This window comes from Nelumbo lutea, chromosome 1 (genome assembly GCF_056320005.1).
Source record: "Nelumbo lutea isolate HS-2025 chromosome 1, American lotus-T2T, whole genome shotgun sequence".
Classification (NCBI taxonomy): Eukaryota; Viridiplantae; Streptophyta; class Magnoliopsida; order Proteales; family Nelumbonaceae; genus Nelumbo; species Nelumbo lutea.
In genome coordinates, this window is record NC_142684.1 from 77,211,807 (window position 1) to 77,227,256 (window position 15,450).

The window sequence follows — 15,450 nt, forward strand, 5'->3', positions numbered from 1 at the left end:
TTAGTAGGTTGTGATTTGGGCATAGTGATATTTTGGTCCCAAACTTTAAAATCAATAATTTAATATCCAGATTTTCAAAACGTATGATTTTATTACTTATCATTAATTAATATTATTGGTATGTAAAAAGACACGGGTGTCAAGTAGTTTTCTTTAGGGAGATTGAAATTCGCCATTAGTAGGCTGTGATTTGGGCATAGTGATATTTTGGTCCCAAACTTTAAAATCAATAATTTAATATCCAGATTTTCAAAACGTATGAATTTATTACTTATCATTAATTAATATTATTGGTATGTAAAAAGACACGGGTGTCAAGTAGTTTTCTTTAGGGAGATTGAAATTCGCCATTAGTAGGTTGTGATTTGGGCATAGTGATATTTTGGTCCCAAACTTTAAAATCAATAATTTAATATACAGATTTTCAAAATGTATGAATTTATTATTTATCATTAATTAATATTATTGGTATGTAAAAAGACACGGGTGTCATCAGCCAGTTCAGATTTTTTAACCTACCGTATAGAGGATGACCAAATCTAGGGTTGTTCATAAGTAGACCAATCCGATCAAATCGACTAATTCGAATTGATCCAATTCGAGTCGAACGGGTTTTCTTCAACATCAATCGATTTTGGGTTATAAAAAATCATAAACCGATGGTTTGGGTCGGTTTCGGTTCATGTATTTTTCTTTAGGGAGATTGATTGATCGGCGAGCTCAGATTTTTTAACCTATCGTATAGAGGATGACCAAATCTAGGGTTGTTCATTAGTAGACCCAATCCGATCAAACCAACCAATTCGGACTGATCCAACCCGAGTCGGTCGGGTTTTCTTCAGCATCAACCGGTTTGGGGTTATAAAAAATCATAAACTGATAGTTCGGGTCAGTTTAGATTCATGTATTTTTCTCTAGGGAGATTGATTGATCAGCCAGCTCAGATTTTTTAACCTACCGTATAGAGGATGACCAAATCTAGGACTGTTCATAAGTAGACCCAATCCGATCAAACTGACCAATTCGGACTGACCCAACCCGAGTCGGTCGGGTTTTCTTCAGCATCAACCGGTTTTGGGTTATAAAAAATCATAAACCGATGGTTCGGGTCGGTTTTGGTTTTCATATGAAAATCAAAACCGACCCGAACCGACCGATTTAGTAGTTAGTAGTTAGTTCCTAATTAGTAGTTACAACCTACTTAGTTCCTACTTAACTAAGTTATCTCTATACTAGTTACAACCTAACTTAATTTATAGTCTTCTAAATATGAATGGCATCAATGACAAGTATTGTCTCTATACTAGTTACAACCTACATAGTTTTCATATGTAAGACAACTAGACAATGAATTTTTTTGGAAAAGTTTAAAGAAATGAATCAAATGAACCTATTTTTTATTGTCTTTTACACCAAATAGGCAACTAATTACAAATAGAATTAGGTGTCCTTTTTTACTTAGATTAGAAGGCTTCTTGAAATATACAAATTTCAATCTTTTTTCTCTAATACAGTTTGACTTTCTATTTTCTTGATAACTTCTATTCTAACTTGGTCCGCCCCCTACCAATTTCAGTCTTCTTTCTCTAATAGAATTAGGTGTCCTTTTTAAAATCAAATTCCAGTCTTCTTTCTCCAATCTACCAATTTATTACCATGGTTGAACTTAGAGCTGAAATAGACCCAAACCAACCCAACCCGACTCAAACCGACCAGATCGGTTTTGCTTAACAGAGGGTCGATTTCGATTTCAATTCCAAGTAACCTGACCAGGTCGGCTCGGTTGGAAAAATCTCGGTAAACCGACCCAACCTGACCCGTGAACATCCCTAACCAAATCCATGGGAAGGATGTGGTTTATAGAGGAGAAGGGAGGTTAATTGTAATTCAGAATTCTGCAATGAACTACAAAATAATTTTTCTTTTTTCTTTATCAATCATCCACTTAAATCAAAAGAAACTATCATTTTTTTTTCTAGCTCGAAAGGCAATCCTCAAGAGAGATCCAGCTTCAAAGCCCACTTCATTGCCGATGCATAGGACATGTGGCATGGCCAGGGACGAAAAATTTGAGGTACGAGATCAAGATCATTGTAAAAACATGTGAAATGTTGAAACAAAGGCGCACAAATTATAAAACAATGGGACAGGCAATCTAGCAAGAGTCCATATCTGCTCCCACTACCAATGAAAACAACGTTAGGTACATCATTTTGCAAGGTACGTTGCAGCCGTGCATTAGAAATATATGTATGAATGAGTGAATGACAATATACAGAGATGGGTCTTCAATGCATTCTTTGGTCTTTACGTTGTTATTCTCTTAATGGGGTAATTTGAGTTCAGTTTAGAGGTGCCAATGCCTTCTCAACATCCTGATACGATTTTAAGAAATAATAATAATGATTTTGTCCATCTAGCTCCTGTAAACAATTTAGATTCAAATGAACCAAAGTTTTTTGCGAGTTCAAATACAATAATTTATAGTGGTTTGTGGATGACCATGAGAAACCACTTGGACAGGGTTATATTCTCAACCACCTTGGAGGGGATCATCACTATGGTAGAATCCAAATTCAGTTCCACCGGACTTGAATGTGAGATTTCAAGTACCAGGCTGTCCAAATTCTAATGTGAGGGTTGATTCACCATAGCTTAACTTGGCATTTGCAGCTTTGAGGATAATAAGAAAGTCTTTCTTTCATTTGATTTGTTGGGGATTATTGCCTTATTGGTGTTGAAATACAGCTCCTGTAATTCAAAAGGAAATGAGATGGCTGACTTGACAAGAGGGCCGAACATAGCCAGACTGTAATTGTGTTATAAAAGAGTTACACTCTTGCTACTAGAGGGGAGGGTGATTTGTACAAATTAATGTATCCTAATTGAAGGGAAATTTTCCATTTGTAATATTAAATTCATCATTTAGTAGAAGAATTGATATATTTTCCTTGTTCCAATTAATCAAAAACTTGGTTTTTATTTGTATTTTCACAGAAAAAAATACCCCTACTTAAGTTTAATGGTAGAGAATAGATGCCAGGTGATTCAAAACAAAAATAGAATAAACCAAATAATGGATTTTTCGAAGTAATATAATAAAGAATATGGTGCATCATCATCATCCATTTGTATTAAAAATCACATCTAAATGCAGGTTTTGGTGTTCTATGTGTTTCATCTTTTTTAGCAAGAAAATGATCAGCTATGTTTTATTTCAAGGGTAATTCTAGCATTTTTAAAATACTTAAGTCGCACATGATATCACATAATACATATAGCTAACGGTCCATTACACAACAGGCACTAGATTAGCACGTTTTGAAAGTCCGGGTACTGAATTGTCGCATTTTAAAGCTCGGGGACCAAAGTGGCATTAGGCCCAAAATATAGGGTACTAATTGGGATTTTCCCTAAAAATAAGGTTCCATTTGGTTGTCGTGACTAGTATGAAAAAAGGCAACTTCCCTTTAGATTCCTCCATTTTCGTGTTTAGTTCAAGACAAATAGTGAAATGCAATGTGAACCTGATTCACAAAATCAATGATACAATATCTCATAAAAAACATGCGCCATCAAAGTAAAATATTGAGAAACAAGTGAGAAAAATTGTCGAGGACAGAAGACTTTTCATTATCTGAACCAAACTTTAGCCTCCCAATGGTCAAACTCCATTGTCTCCGACGAAGGTATGTCATCTAATCATTTTCCTGCAAGTTTTTCTTGGACTTGGGTTTTGTGTTACTATAACCTTATCAATTGTATCAAATACTTAGAATTGAACCCCATCTACATCAGGGTTAGAGAGGTTTTTTGTTTCAGTTTATGGGATAGCTTTCTATCCCCATCATGTCCTACTCACCCACCCACTCCATGGAAAAAAAATCACGAGGAATCTTTAAAAGTCTTGTGTCATATATTTTTGGCATTATAAATTTACCTTATTGGTAGCATTTGAAAACCATGTAAATGTAGTTTTACATAGATGAAACCAAATGGTTTAAGGTTTAAAAGTGTTAAATGTGAATCAGGATTTTATATCATAGTTATCAAAGTTATATTTATACCAATTATCGATATAAAGTTTGATATATATGAAATTTTGCATCAATTTCCAGTCTTTAATTACACTCCATCCAAATGGATACAAAATCAGGTTGGGATGTAAAATAACATTGGCCCAGTATTTACATTGCAAATAAAGTCTTTCTAACTCTTCCTCCAGCTTAGAAAACTATTGGTATGAGATGCTAGGGCTCACAACAACTACCCATAAGATAAAATTACAAAGTATTTGAAATGAATAGCAATTAAAAAATTACAATAACAACAAAAAACAATGAAATCCAAACAAAGATGAATATAAACAAGTACTATTAATAATATGAAAATATTTACATTGTTAAGCCTTATTGTCTATATCAACAAAAGAGGCGAAAACCGTGCTTCACTATGACAGCCATGTTTTAAAAACGGTTCAAGCCCAAACCCCTCTTGCCTCTAGGCCACTAGTCATCAATTCAACCATCTAGGTCAAAATGGGTCAAACATTGCCACGTATGTATGTACGCATGTGCATGTGTGTATGTGTGTAAATAGGCATGCCTACATATGTATTTTATCAAAAAATAATATATATTTATTTTTACATGTAATATATGTGCTATTTTATATTATATTTATGCTCTTTTAATCCAGTTTTTTATTTTTTAATTGGAACCAAATATTTAAAATATGATTTGAGGCCAAAAAGTTTTTTTTTCATGAAATTAATGGGGCAATGCACCTATGGGTCCTTAGAATACATAGATTTCAAAAAGTTAGAATGCAAAGTTATGGCCTCCTAAAGTTTGCATACACATTTAGGATTGAACATTATTTGGTTAAAATTGGAAAACCAAACCAGAAAATTCGATTTCATTTTTTTATTCAGTTTTTTGGGTTATTTTGATTTTAGAATTAGAAATTCTGTTAAGAAAACAAATTAACCAAACTTCGCTATATAACATATAATATATAATAGAATGAAATTTGATTTCATAACATATATGTTATAATATATATAATATGGTGTATATATTATTCAAATTCAATTTTAATCAAAATAACAAAAAATATACCAAAATTTTCAGTTTTGGTTATTTTCGATTTTTTATGATTCAGTTCCAATTCGGTTTTCATTATTTTTAATTTATTTTTTATTTTTTACTTTGGTTTATTTGGTTAAACTGAATAAACTAAATACCCACCCCTATACACATTTAGTATGCAACCCATGATCCAATCAACAAGTTAAAACAGGGAATAACAGTTCAAATGGTTCAACTGGTTAAATCAACAATGAGTTGGAAACATTTGGATAAGATACACAAACATGTATGCATGTATAAAGCATTGATCCCAAGCAAGACTTTGTGGGATGGCAACTTGGAGTCAAATTGGGTAATATCCAAATTTGAATCGATTAAAAAATCCAATATACAAATTCGATTGAATATTCAAATATTTTATTATATTTGAATTTGACCAATTAATTATTTTAGGTAATTAATAAATATTTTATTTATATAAATATATAAATTATTTATTATATATATATTATAAGAATTAAATAATCAGTCAAATTCAAGTATTTATCAAATCAAATCAGGTTATATATGAATTAGAATATGATTAGCTAATTGATATGAATAGGATTTTCAAATTCAACCGACTATGATATTCGAATTATCCGAATTCGATTCGGTCATATTAAATCTCAAATTCGAAATCAAATTTTTTATTACCATTGACACCCCTACTGGCATGGAAATTGACTAGTTTGTTGAGGTGTATAGGCCTATGAAAAATAAATATAAAGGGTAAATTACATATCACTACCCTATATTGTGGGAGTAGTGGCAATTATCCCTTTAACTTTTATTTGTGATAAATATGGTTTAAAAAATAGGCTTAGAAGCAAAACTACTTTGACCACAAGTTTTTGAGTCAAATTGTCCGACCTTATGGTCCAAACCTAGTCAAGAGGTTTTGCAATCTAAAATCAAACTCGGAGCCATGGCCAATTCATAGATCAACAGTTCTGACTATCGATCTAGTATATTTTTCAAAACCATGGTGACAAAGACCCCCTACACTTTTAGATTCCACCAAAGTACCCACTCAAAAAACTTAAATAAAATATAAACTAGAAAGCAAAATTGATGGAATAGCAACATCGAAAAAAATGCTAAAAAATCATTGGAAAAGGGTAATTTGTGGATTTAAAAAAAAAGTTTAAACAATTATGTAAAAACCTTTTTCAATATTAAGGGAAATTTTCATATTAGTACTCTATACTTTAAGGGTAGTGCCAAGTTAGTGCCCGAACTTCGAATTGTGTCACTAAAGTACCTAAACTTCAAAAAACTGTCAAGTTGGTCCAGTGCCAAGTTAGTGCCCGAACTTCGAATTGTGTCACTATATTACCTAAACTTCAAAAAACTGTCAAGTTGGTCCAGTGCCAAGTTAGTGCCTGAACTTCGAATTGTGTCACTATAGTACCTAAACTTCTAAAAACTGTCAAGTTGGTCCAAAACCATTAATAAACATTAAGTATCATGCAAAAGGACAAAAATGCCCTGCACCTATCATCTAATTTTCTTTATCTACCACACTCACATAAATTGCTTCGTCAACACCTCAACCTCCTGTCGGACATCGATGGGCATAAGTTTTGGTTCCTAATGGCACAATTCCTAGCAAACATGTTACAGTTCTATAAGACAACAACTACATTCCTAAATATGAAATCAACAGTACCATATGCATCACATTCTCTATAAAATTGTTTGTTAGAGTGGAAATAGAGTGTCTTGATATCCTTTGAAACCACATCAAATTCAAATGAGCACAAAGACTTGCTATATGCAATAAATGTAGATGCTTTTATAAGAAGAATACAATTACACAACAAGGGTATCAAGATTATCTTTGATAGAGTAGTAGCCAGTTACCTTCAATCTCAAGTCTACTTTGTTAATGTTTTAAATAAAGAGATTGTAGTGCTTTTAACTTCTTAAGTCTACCCTTTGAGCTAACAAATTACTCACAATGTTCTCCACTTATCTCTTTTCACATCTCCTCTTATTGACTCAATAATGGTGAGCATGGAAAACATGAAAACATAACGCCATTAGGCTACGATGCCATTGTTGACAAGAGAAAGGAAACAATGGTGTCTCTTACAGGAGGCCAACAAACATTGAGGATGGCCAAATTCCTCAAACCCAATACAGGCTATCCTAGTGAAGTCCTTCAAGTCCTCTAAGCTTCTCTCTTATTTGACATAGTAGCTTCTAGGATCCCAAAGTAGCCTACAAAGTTTGCTTTCAACGGGTGGCAGTGGAGAAGTCCACAAAAAATGGAATGAATGAGTCGAGTGTTTGCCTCCACATTACAAAGACGTTTGAAAGGATGTCGGTATACAAGAAGCAATTAGGAGTTTTGCATGTCAAATTCGAATCAATGGTGAGCTCATACTTCGGTTAGTTGAGTTTTGGTGCCCAAAGATTAGTATATTTGTCTTCCCTTGGAGGTAAGCAACCATTACACTGGAGGATGTCTTTGTTCTTAGAGGATTCTCGATTCTAGGTGGACTCGTAACAGGTAGCTTGTTGGAAGAGCTTGCAGGGATAGGAGAAGAGATAAACAAAGCGCGCAATAAATTTTTGAAAACAAAAGCAAAGAAAGCCACTCACTTGAACTAGATTAACTACTTCATGGGTCACGGGAATGAATTGGAGCATGTAGCCTTTCTTTCCTTGTGGCTCTCTAAGTTTGTGTTCCCTACAATGGGCTGCTAGGAAAATGCCTTGTTTGTAATGGCCATATGGAGTGCATCGTCGACAACCATTCATGCAGAGCCACTTATAGCGAATGGTTAACTTGTGTTTATAAAACAAGAGATCACCAAGGAAAGAAGAGCCCATCAAAGTGCCGAAGGGCATCAAGGTTGACCTAATTAAGCAACATCAAAACCCAAGTCATTGCTCTCACATGACATTTATAGTAGAAGACAATGAATAGTATGGTTCAATCTTAAGGTAGAAGAGAAGGAATGATGTCTTCTTTTGAAGAGTAGTTTTGACATTTTTAAAAATTTTAAGTTGCACATGTCATCACATGATAAGTTAGCTAGACTATTAACGGTAGGGACCGAACTTGACAATTTTTGGAAGTTTAGGTATCGTAGTGACACGATTTGAAGTTTGGGTACTAACTTGATACTACCCCTAAGGTTGTATTTGGTCGTAATGCAAATAAATTTGCACTAATGCAAAACCATGGCAGTGCAAATATTTGAGTGTAAATTCTAACCTATTTTTGTTTCAAATTTTAGCTTATTTTGTTTGATTAAAGTATAAATGAAGTAAATTAATACATGAAGCAAAATAAAGTACAATCCAAAACAAAATTAAACAAGAATTTGCATGTTTTACATTTGCACTCCCATGCATTTGTACTAGTGCAAATAAAATTGCACTGCAACCAAACACAACCTAAAGTACAAGGCACTAAACTAGAATTTAAGCAAATGGCGGGGATCTTTGTCAGAATTTGAAAGTTTAGGACGTAATTACTAAGGACACCTGAATAATTCAATTACCAAAATATTTTCGTGGCTGATGTTAGTTGGACATAACTCGTCGAGGTACTGGCAACAAGTTAGAAGAATCAGATGGTGCTTCACTCCGATCCAATGCATTTGGACTTGGGATTTTCTCTTTGAGTCCACTAAAATTTTGACATGTCAATCCATGCTCAATTAGCCATCACCTACAACTGAGTGAGACTTTGAGACTGATAACAATATTTTTTAATAAAAAATTAGTTACGATAGAAAATTCTAAAACCCTCACATTCTCTTTTATCACAGATGCAAACCCACTCTCCCAACCCAATCATTAACCTCTCCATCAATGGTGTTCAAACCACAATTATGAGCGGTTCATCCCTTCACATTCAGACATTCAGATTCCCTAATGTCATGCTCCTCAAATCTAAAGACGTACCACCATTCTCTATGAGGAAAAATGCTCCAAAATTCACTATGGAAAGGGATCTTCTGCATTTGAAGCCTTCCAAACACGATATACTAAGGCATCCCATCTTTGTCTCCAGTCACCAAAAAACTCCCATTCTCATTGACTTAGAGGTAAGAAAGCAGGGTTGTAATGGGGAAACATAATGTGTAGAATTCAACCAAGACATCTACATTTGGAAATAAGACAAAAACTTTGCGCTGTTCATCTCTAGACTCCAATAGCAACATATTTGCAATAACCTTTATAGTCCTCAAATGGCAAAACAGCCATAGCTTTTGATTCAATCTTTACTGTCGACAAAAACTAAAACCTCTTTGACTAGGACGGGTTGTACTTTGTCATAGAAGCCCCTCTCCCTCTATTTCCCTCCCAAGTCTTACCTTCAAAACCCACCATCTTCAACCTCCTTCAATGCCCTGCCATCTCCGTTTCCACCATTAGTCTTACCTTCAAAAGCCATGCCTAACTGAAGACTTGCTACTGAAGAACATTCAATACTAATTCTATCTTTTTTATTTCAAAACTCCGCCAGACAACTATTCCATAACCTCACTGCTTCCCATCTTCCTCAGTGAACACACATGATATATACCCTTTAATATGTTCGATATATTTTCATTTAGGCCCCGTTTGCTTTTTGGTAAGTTACTTACCCGGGTAAATGCACTTACACGGGTAAATGTTCCTTAGGAAAGACTTATCTGGGTAAATGCATTTACCCATGTTCTTTTATTTCCCATGTGAGACAATGAGAATTTCAGCTATAAAAATCCATTATTAAAAGGGGTATTTTTGTCCCATTCAAGTGTTGGCAATTTTCCCCCAGGTGGAAAAGTTATTAACTCACCTAGGAGATAGGTACCACTTACCTGGGTAAGTGATACCTAGAAAAATAAACTTTCCATGATCCCCACATAAATATGAAAAAAAAAAACAAAACAAAAGAACATGGGATTCTTGGTCAATGAGAATCAAAATCCCATGACCAACTTTCCTCCTTATCAAAATCCATAAAAAGAACACCCATTAGTTTCACTTTAAACATGTTGAAGGAGATGTTAATGGTTGGATTGGGGGAGCAAGGTTTGCGTGCGAAAATAGAGAATGCGAGGGGTTTAAAATTTGGGAAAATTCTTGATTAGTACCCTGTACTTTGGGCCTAGTGCCACTTTGGTCCCCAAACTTTAAAATGCAACAACTCAGTACCAAAACTTTTAAAGCGTAACAATCCAGTACTTACTGTTAACTAGATGCTAACTAGCCATTATGTGGCATTTGAAAAAGACACAAATTCCCTTCAAGTGTTATTTAATTTTCTTTATCAACCATCTAAACGTTGACAAAAAATTAACAGTCCCAAATCTTTGCCTTTTCCATTTAAGAAAGTTGGGGTCACGTTTGAGTGGATATTTTGGTGACCCCAACTTTCTTGAATATTTTTTGGTGAACCGACTTTCTTGAATAGAAGAGGCAATGATTTGAGGCTGTTAATTTTTTGTCAATACTTGGATGGTTGATAAAGAAAATTAGATGACACTCAAAGGGCGTTTGTGTCTTTTTCAAATGCCACTTAATGGCTGGTTAACAACTAGTTAACAACAGGTACTGGATTGTGATGTTTTGAAAGTTCAGGTACTGAATTGTCACATTTTAAAGTTCGGAGACCAAAGTGGCACTAGGCCCAAAGTACAGGGTACTAATCGAGAATTTCCTCTTAAAGTTTTCAATTATAATATCAAATTTTTATTAAAAAATATTATTATCTTACCCATTAATAAAAATGAGTATGGTTCATTATCGTCAAAAGAGTGATTTCATACTTCAACTTTTACCCCCGTTATTAAAATATATTTCCACTTTTCCCCTTGTCTTCACCCATTAATAAAAATAAGAATGGTTCAATGTTATCGCCAAAAGTAGGGGTGAGAAAAAAGTCAAAAAAACGAACCGACCGAAAGCATACCAAAAAATTGATTAATTGAATCAATTGGCTCTGTTCCGGTTCAATATTCTTAAAAAAACTGATAGTTTCGGTTAACCATTTAAATAAATCGGCAGTTAACCAAACCGACCATATATATATATATATATATATATATATATATATATATATGAAAATCGAATAAACATTTTTGGCAATCTGAAAGACTTTTAGACTTTCTCTTTGAAAGTTTCAATTTTCAAATTGAAAGTTTGACGGTCTGCCTCTACGAGAGTGCTAGACTACTAGTCTCTTAGTCTCGAAAATAAAAAATTTTCAAGCCTTTATTCTCTTGTCTCGGTGGTTTTCCACCAACTTCTTCGAATCAGACTCTCATAGTCTCACTCTCTCAAACTCTTAGTTCTCTTCTTCCCCAAAGAACCAACGGCCTCTGGTGCTCCGCCCTCCAAACAAATCACCGACGGCCTCCAACAATTGAGTCACCGACATTCGATACTCTAACCAGGTGACCAACTATGTTTGTCTCACCTCACTCTCTGTTCTGTGTTCTCTCTTTCATACTATTCTTCTTCTCCCCCAACAAGCCAAACCTACCCACGTGCGAGCCTTCGACCGACGTCTGGCATCTCCTCTCAGATTCAACCTTCACTCTCTTAGACTGACATCTCGCGTATCCTCTCAAATCTGAAATATCAATCTCTCATCTCTCACTCTCTCTCCCACTCGACACTCAGATTCATTGATCTCTCTCAATCTCCTATCTCTCAGTCTCAGTCACTCATCTCTCTCACTCTCAGTCTCAGTTCACAATTCAGTTCAGTGTTCACTCTCTTCAGACCATCGACAATGAAAGTTTCCCCCTTTTTAATATTAAGGGCATAAAAAAAACTAAAAAACTAAACTGCGGTTAACTAGTTGCACCAGAAAATCACCCCACGGTTCCATACTGTGGGCGCACCCCTAGTCAAAAGACCTTGATTTCATACTTCCATTTTTACCCCTATTATTAAAATATATATTTCCATTTTACCCATTAATAAAAATGAGTATGGTTCATTATCGTTAAAAGACTGATTTCATACTTCCACTTTTACCCCTATTATTAAAATATATTTCCATTTTTACCCCTTTTCAAAACATAAAAAAAAGCAGTTTATACATGTTGAAGCAACTGTAGAATGGGCGAACATGAGAGCTAAAGATTTTTCTTCTAGACACTTGTTGCCATTGGAATGCATAGTGTTTTGCTTTAACTTTGATAAAGGGCTAGTTATGCTAAGAGGTTTCAATCGGTTTTGTCGTAAAGTTGAACGATTGTTGGTCAGGTAGGACAAGTAAGATGCCATTAATGTGGCTTCATCATTTCGACAATGTAATTAATCTAGCAAGTAAAATACTTCTACCTATTGTATTTTTAATTTTAATTATAATTTTTCTCTAAAACTAAAAGATGTTGTAGAACCCATCAGATTAAATTTAGTCATGCATGTTCAGACTTCAAAGTAAAGTACTTCTACCTATTGTATTTTTTATTTTAATAATAAATTTTCTCTAAAACTAAAGGATGTTTTAGAACTCATCGGATTAAATTTAGTCATGCATGTTCTTTTTTCTTAAACAAGTTTTATTTTAAATGCAATACATTTTCCATTAAGTTCTGATGACACTCTTTTTAGAAGATAGACTCAATATGCTAAGTAGTGAGTTTGTTCAATTTAGTAACTGAAAAATCTAGATGAGGTCTATATTAGGTGGTTACTAAAGCCCACTCCATGTGTTTGGTTGACTGCTCCATAGACATTTTGCCATTGGCTGCCAAAATTAGCTTAAGGTATTGAAGAGATATATGAACCCAAGTTCCTTAGCCCCAAGTAGATCATGGATGATCATTTACCTTTCACATTTGATACATTAAGGCAACTCCTTCCATTCAAATTTCCAAACGATCCCCTGCAATGAATCCATTGTTCCAAGGAAGAGAGAGCATTTCTCATGAGTCAATTGCCTATAGCCTAAGAAATCCAAAAAAGATTGCAATGTGGCAAAATGAAACTATTTACTTCAAAGATCTAGCCCCAAATATCAATCATCCAAGTTTTGGAATAATCTACTTTTGTTAACCAATTGACACTGGACAATTTCCATCCACTAAAGCAAACAAATCATTTGGGTGTGACATATTAGATACTCAATATAAAACTTGCTTTTATTATATTCTTTTTGTTGACCTGTATGAATAGTTCCATAAAAGCACAGATACAAAAAACAAATTAAATGTACATATTTTTAGTATGAATATAGCTAGCAATGGCTTATATTCCGATGGGTCATAACATTACCAATGAAGTTGGAGATCACATTTGGTGTTCTAGGTGCATTAATTCCTGACATAAAATAGCTTTTGGTGATACTTGAAATTATGTTTGAACACATTTATCTTTTTTGCCTTTTGGCTTGATATCTAATTTAACAAGACTTCATTTAGAATACTTGCATTATGTATAAGTGGGAGATATTTGAATATTACAACTGAAGTAGTTGAATTGAATGGCTTAATAATTTGTCTTTTTAGTGAATAAAATATAGGAGGTTGCAAGCTCCCTCATAGGTGAAGTTGAGGCATGACATTGATTACTAATTACTATTCCCTCTGATTTTTTTTTTATTATTATTTGGTAATTTTATCCACACAAACAAATAAGCCATTTAGTTCATCCATTTCAATTTTGTGTGTGTGTGTGTGTGTTTGTGAAATGTGAAGTAACACATATTATATTCAAATGGCAAAAAGTCTCTACATAATAGGGTGCTACACACAAAGTGTATACATTTCATACCACTATGTGATCAATCTATGATAGGTTTACAAAAAGGAAACTACAATTAATGAAAATAAATAATTAGTTTGTGTTTAAATAATTTGTTAGTTGTCAACTAATAATTAATTGAATATATAGGTGAATGATCTTTTTCCCTTTTTACCCCAAAATGTCAGTTATATAAGAGTTTTATTTGCCTTTTGCTATTTATTTTCTAGGTCTTTCTTTTTCATATTTATGATGATGTTTCTTATGGCTAATTTTACATGTGCTTGAATTTGCTATCAACTCTAAATTATATAGCCTGAAAATATCCTCTTTGACTGAAGGTGTGTTTTAGCGATCACAATGCATAGTTTATTTCTCTTGTAGTTTTCAAATATTTTGTTTTTGGGCATGTATTAGGACTTTGTGTTGTTGGTGTTGGAATCCCATGCTATGCTTTCGATGGTATAGATGCTAGAAACCAAACAAAATGAATATTTTGATGATTGGCTTAGCACCACTCGTTAACATTTATTATGAGATGAGTAATTGATGGACACCCATTGGACAACAAATAGTGACATACTGCTATGTTTGTGTTTTACATGCATTAATAGTTAAAAGGTGTGACAACACAATTAGGTTGGTTAAAGAAATCACCTTCCCAAATCAAACATGTTTTAAGCTAGTTTAGAGGTCGTTTGATAATGGCCGAAGCAATTAAATCAATTTATATTGAAAACTAAGGGTCCGTTTGGTTCATAGCTGGAATCAGAATCAGAATTGGAATTGAAATCCACCATAATCGGAATTTGAATGGTACATTCCCATAGTCTGTTTGGTTCAAACAAGAATGAGAATGAAAATTAAAATCAGTAGGAATGAGATTTCATTCCCAAGGGAGAGGTAGGGAATGGTCATTCCCTCAAATGGGGGAATGCCATTCCAGCAAGAATGGGAATGGGATTCCGATTCTGCCCAACCAACAGTTGGAATCGGAGTAGCTCATTCCGATTCTGATTCCAAACCCCTATTCCCGCGATCCAAATGGGGGCTAAGAAGTTTACATGTTTTTAAATTTGACCAAAGACAAACCAAGAAAATGGTCTCAAATTCTACTAAACAAAATGCTTCAAAAAACATATATGAAATTATATTAAATTTGGCCAAAGATAAATTGATCTTACTTGCTTCGTCAACAACATTTTCTTTAGTGAGTACAATTATTGTTTTGAACTGTATTTGATTTTTTTTAGTGGACTCCCTTCTCATTCAACATCTCTTTTTATGATTGTCTTTAATAAAAACTTACTAGCTGAGAAGATGCTAGAGTTACCAATTTTTCCCTATGCATTAAAACCCAATCTAAATAACACAAGCCTTGCATATTTAGTTCAAAGGAGCTTAAAATCAGTTGGTGCATAAGTGGAAAAGGCCGGTTAAATCCTTAAGTTCAGAGGCCCTACCAAGAGTCAAGTCATCGCAAGTGCTCTTAGGTGCCTTTATAGTCTTCAAACTTGTTTCACTATCAAGATTTGTAGTTCGTGGTAGAGGAGAAAAAACATGGCATATAGAAGCAAAGATAGACTTGGGTCTTCTTTATGTTGAACTAAAAACC